Source organism: Cupressus sempervirens, chromosome 7 (genome assembly GCF_028749045.1).
Source record: "Cupressus sempervirens isolate cs-2001-9-10 chromosome 7, ASM2874904v1, whole genome shotgun sequence".
Lineage (NCBI taxonomy): Eukaryota > Viridiplantae > Streptophyta > Pinopsida > Cupressales > Cupressaceae > Cupressus > Cupressus sempervirens.
In genome coordinates this window covers 745866888-745873355 of record NC_143124.1, presented here as the reverse complement: position 1 = coordinate 745873355, position 6468 = coordinate 745866888, and positions in this window count along the sequence as shown.

Genomic DNA, 6468 nt, shown 5'->3' with positions numbered 1-6468 from the left:
CTTTTCACAATTTAGTTAGCATTATAATTTAAACACTAATATGCCTTACTCTTAGTAAAATATCCTAGGAATATACCTTCATCACTCTTTGCACTAAATTTTCCTTTCCTTGTATGTTTCAATATGTAACACTTGCTTCTAAACACTTTGAAATGACTAACATTAGGTGCATAGCCATATCAGTTATCCTCAAGTCTAGATTTACCAATTCAACTTTTACTAACTTCAAACAAATTAAACAAACTCATAAAACCACTCAATCCATATAACAACCTAACACCAACTCAACATATTCATTCGTCACTTGACTCTTTGTTCAGTATATGCCGACTAACAATAAATAAAACATCATTAAATAATATGCATCACATAAACAACATTTACACATATATGAGGCTTGTTGGAAATGTAATGACAAGTAAGTGACTTAGACTAGGGGGGGTTGAATCAGGAAATGCTTAAATCTTTACACTTAGATTACCATGCTTTTACTTTATTTGATTATCTAATCTACTTTCATGCATGAACATAAAGCAATAAAGAAATCAACACCATTAACACTTTGACATAAGATTGGTAACCCATAAACCCTCCAAGGAGAAGGTAAAATTGGGGTGGGGATGGCACCCACAATGCTTCACTATTGCAATAATAAAATTAGCCTGTCACGGCTTATAATTGATCACTTCTAGTGATCTACTATGTTAGGAGTATGAAGGACTATTAGGTCCACCTTATAAAAGGATTTTACAATACAATGAAGTATGTACCATCTCAAGAGATTCAAAAAATAATTGTTAGGTCCACCTGGTTAGAGGATTTGACTATTGCACTTGTTAGGATGAATCAATAAGTTGATATTTTCTTTGAAATTCTGTTTGTTGAAATAGAGCCTTCAAATAATTGATCACTTGATTGTGATACACAGGTCTCTGCTCTACCCTTTATACTTCTTGGTAGCTTGCTTACTTAATATGCTCCATATTTTCTTCTTATCTTCGTGTATATCGTATATTTCAAAACTTATCTCTTAGATAAAATAATTTTCCTTCCTTATATATCCATCAAACAATAACTCTATGCCAAGTCGGTTCACACTAGAGATGTCTTCAAAATAACCAAACTATACCTTTAAGTCGGCCAAATGCTAATGCTCATGCAACATTGTGCATTTTGGTGTTTTGTTGATGCTCGAGCAATACAGTGAGGTTGGGGGATACTCTAGCACTTGGGTAGCACTGGATGCTCGGATAGCATATTATCACCTAGGTGATACTGGATCATACTAACTTGAACTAGATAGCTCAATTCATACTAAGAACTCGATGGGAACTATGAACTTGGTTCACATTGAGAACTTGATTTCCATTGATAACACTGAATAACTTGGGTTATACTATGGAGCTCGATTTACATTGGATATTTGTAATGAAATATCTTACACAATGGAAGAGATAATATGAAATATTCTACAAATAATTCATAATAACTGAGAGAAATAGGCCACTTCAAGGGGGCAACCTCCAAATATCTCCAATGAGAACACACTTCACAATATGATCTTGAAATAAGACTCACAACCTCCTATATGTACCTAATTATGCTTATGCTGAATAGACACAACCCTATATAACACCTAGGCCTACCTACCTACCTAAATAATAATATAATAATGATAATGTGACTTAATTAAGGATTAAGATAGCCACAAGTTGACTATTCATAACCCTATATACATTAATATTAAGGGCGTAGCATGCTCCCTCTCTTCAAAGAAGAATTGTTCTCAATGTTAAACAAGTGTGGATTCTTTTGAATGAACTCCCCATCCTCCCATGTGGCCTCTTCAACTAGTAAATTCTTCCATTGGATGAGATACTAGGTGAGAATTCTATTCCCGCGTGTGTTTTAAGAATGCATTTTGGTTCCAAAATTTATTCTTCCTTGTTCATTAAGCTCTAGTAGTACTATTTTAGTAGGAATGTTCTGCCCAACTACCCTCTTCAAACAAGAAACATGAAAATCTAGATGCATCTTTGTTGTTGGTGACAACTCTAGCTTGTAGGCAACACTACCAATCTTTTGCATGATTTGGTATGGCCCATAATATCTTGGAGACAACTTTTTTTCTTTCTTGCTTCATTAAGATTTGTTTATAAGGTTGCAATCTTAAGAAGACCGAATCTCCAACTTCAAAATTTCTTTCACTATGATGTTGGTCTACCTGTCGTGTCATTCAATTTTGTGCCATAGCTAAATTCTCCTTGAGTCCTGAAAGTACCTATTGTTGATGAAGCAAGTGGTCCTCTACTGCTTGAAATTTTGGTGATACTTTTGATGATGATGTGGTGGAAGGAGGATGATATCCATAAAGTACAAAAAATGGAGACATTTTTATGAGCTACGAAAAGAAGTATTTTACCACCATTCTACAAGAGGTAGCCAATCTACCCATTGAGATTGTTTCTCTGAAGTGAAATAATGTAGATGTCATTCCAAACATTTATTAACAACCTCAGTTTACCCATCTAATTGAGGATGGTATGAAGAACTATGAGCCAATTGAGTACACAAACATGAGAATAAATCTTTCCAAAAGTGACTAGTAAAGATAGGATCATGATTACAGATGATAACCTTAGGTGTACCATGCAACTTTTGGATATTCTCCAAGAAAAATTTTCCATTGTAATTGATGTAAAAGGATTTGAAAATGCAATTAAATTTGCATATTTAGTGAGGTGATCAACTACTACCCTGATGACATTACAACCTTTAGATTTGGGAAGCCCTATGATGAAATCTATGGCTACCTCTTCCCAACGTTGGCTAGGAATAGATAAGGGTTGCAAGATACATAGTGTCTTGATTGTCTCCCCCTTATTTCTTTGACAAACCAAGCATTCAACCACAAATTTGTGAACATCACCTTTTATCCCTTCCCAAAAAAACTCTTGGTTAACTCAATGATATGTCTTCAAAAATCCTAAATGACCACCAACTAGGGACTCATGTAGCTATATGAGAATCCTAAGTTTAAGAGTGGAATTCTTGCAGAGATACAAGCAATCTTTATACCAAAGAATATCCCCCTTTAAACAACACTTATCTGAACTACTAGGATTACTTTTTAGTTGTTGGATGAGATTACTTGTTGCAACATCATTTTGCCACTTTGCTTTGGCTTCTACCACCCAATTTTCTTGTAATATTGAAAGGGCACACAATAAGGCTTCATCTTTTTCATCCTTCCTAGAAATTGCATCAGCCACAATATTTCCTTCCCTTTCTTATATACAATCTAAAAGTCATATCCCAACATCTTAGTGACCCATTTTTATTGCTCTTCCAAAGATAGTCTTTGTTCCAAAAGATATTTTAGGCTATCATGATCTGTCTTAACCTTGAAGTGTTGAACCATTAAATAAGGCCTCCATTATTTAACTACATGAAGGATTGCTAGCATTTCCTTCTCATAAGTAGGTTTGAGCTGATTTTTACCTTTTAAATGATGTCTCTCAAAAGAAATTGGTTGACCTTCTTGCATGAGAACTTCTCCTATCCTATTTCCAAAAGTATTGCATTCCACAATGAATTCCTTGGTGAAGTCCAAATTGGCAAGCACTGGAGTTGTACACATATCCTCCTTTAATTGATCAAATGCTACATTAGCAGATTCATTCCAATGAAAATAATCCTTCTTCAATAGAGTGGTGAGGGATGATCCAATACAACCATAATTCTTCACAAATATTCTATAGTACCATGTCAATCCCAAGAAACCCCTCAACTTCTTAAAGGTGTTTGGAATAGGCCATTCCATGATAGCCTTAATTTTGTTAAGGTCCACCTATACTCCTTCATGTGAAACTATGTATCCCAAATACTCCACCTCCTTAAGACCAAAAGAACACTTGGATGGCTTAACGTAGAGTTGATGATCTTCAAGTAATTGTAATGCTTGATCTACATGATGCAAATGTTCTTCCCAACTCTTGTTATAAATCCATTTATCATCAAAGAACACTAACACGAACTTTCTCAAGAGCTTCTTAAAAATAGAATTCATCAAACTTTGGAATGTAGATGGTGCATTGGTAAGACCGAATGGCATCACTAAAAATTCATAATGACCCTCATGAATTCAAAATGTTTTCTTCTAAATATCTTCATCCTTAATCCAAATTTGGTGATAACCTAATCTAAGATCTAACTTGGTAAAATACATAGCTCCATTTAATTCATCTAACAAATCATCAATGATTGGAATATGAAACTTATCTATAATGGTGTACTTTTTGAGCACTCTATTATTTGGACACATGAACCAAGTTTCATCCTTCTTATGCACTGTCACCATAGGTGAGGAGTAAGCACTTTGGCTATGCCTGATAATTCTTGCCTCTAGCATTGTCTCAACATTTTTTTCTATCTCATTCTTTTTATGTGTGGGTACCTATAAGGCCTGATGTTTGGTGGTTGGCTTCCTGGAACTAGTTGTATAGCATGGTCATGATCCCTCTTAAAAGGAAGTCCTTTAGACATATCTTCGAGAATCATTGAGTCACGATCAATTATTGCTTATAAATTTGGATTAGTAAGAGCATTAGATTGAGATACTTCTTATGAACATAGATGGGCTACAAATCCATCCACTCCTTTCTTAAGCAACTTTTACATTTGATGAGAGCTTACCATCTATGGGGATTTTTCCTTCAAACCCTTTAGCTCCACTACCTTTCCTTTTTATTGAAATCTCATGAATAGTTCTTGGAAATTCATCTCAATTATTCCCAATGTAGTAAGCTATTGTATTCCCTAAACAATATATGTCGCACCCATGGATATCACATACATCGGGGTGTCAAGTTGATAATCTCCCATGGATAATTTGATTCTACAACACTCCCCTTATAAATAACTAACTTTACCCCATCTGCAATCAAAACCTGAAACTCTAGGGCTAGATATATAAAACAATTTAGAAGAGTTACCAACTTTTTGTTGATGAAATTATGAGTACTACCTGAGTCAATCAACAACCTTACTTTCTACTTCTTTAAGAAACCCACTACCTTGAGAGTTTGTGGTGTGTTGAAACCTGAAAGTGCATGACAAGAAATGATTGGCTAAGAATCACTTGATTCCTTACCTAAATCCCTATCCTCCTCTACTATGGGTTCATCCTCTTCTTCCTCACTTGGACCTTCAATATAGAACAATTTATTTTCACTACATTTATGTCCTCGACTATATTTGCTATCACAATTGAAACACAACCCTTTTGCTCTTTTCTCCTCAATTTGTTGTGGAGTCAACATAGTAGGTTGAGGAAGAGAAGGTGTTGAATATCCTTTTTCTCTTGTCACATTAGCCCCTTTCTTTCTAGGAATCAAGAACTTCTCCTCTATCCTGTGTGCCAATATAAAAGACTCATTTACTAAGCTAGGACTAAACATGTGTACCTCATGTTGAATGTGATCATTGAGACCGCCAAAGAATAAATCATTCAGGTTCTCCTCTATAATTATATCCACTCTTATGGATAGATTTTGGATTTTTTGAATATAATCCTTAATTGATCCTGTTTGTTGAAGCTTAGCAAGCTAGCTAAAGAAGTTGTCTGTTACACTATTGCTATATTGTGCTTAGAGTTCTTCTATAAAAATTGACCATGATATGGTGAGACCCTTTTTCCTCTTATGGGTACAAAGCCAATGATACCAAATGAAGTAATCTGATTCTATATATAAGGAAGCCATTCTGACCTTTTATCCATATGGGGTTTGATGTACTTCAAAAAAAAATCTCCATTTGGTTTATCCATGTTAGAGGATTCTTTCCATCAAACTTGCACATATCCACCTTTGAAAAAAATTCCTAGATCCCATAGGAGTATGAAAATTTGTGTCATTATTAATCAACATGAAGGTTTTACCTTGATTGCTTGAGAACTCCTTCCTTGGTTCATTCATATAGGTGCTTAACATGCTTCGTATATCTGATATATCTCCTTGTAGGTCACACATATCCCTCATAACCTCTACCTTGAACTTACTTATTTCCTCATTTGGATTACTATCCTCTATTGTTTCCCAATCCTTATCAGAGGATTTTCCCAGTGTGGTAGCATTTTTTTTGCCTCTTGTTGGAGGTCCTGTTAGGATGGAAACCAATATTTTTGAAATAAATCACACTAATGAAATGTAAATTCTCTAAATTTATTTATTTATTTTTACTGTAACTTACTAGGGCCAAGATAACCTTACTAAAAAAAAATCCAAAAAATTTGCAAAATTTGTTGCCTTGAGAGCAAATTTTCCTAATTTTGCAATTACTTGCTTATTTTTGCTTAAATTTCTCCAAGATTTAAAATTTAGGCTCCTCTACTATGTATTCAAAAATCCAATACAAGTTATACTCCAATTCAACAGGATGTGAGAGATATGTAGATCTCAATAAATTATG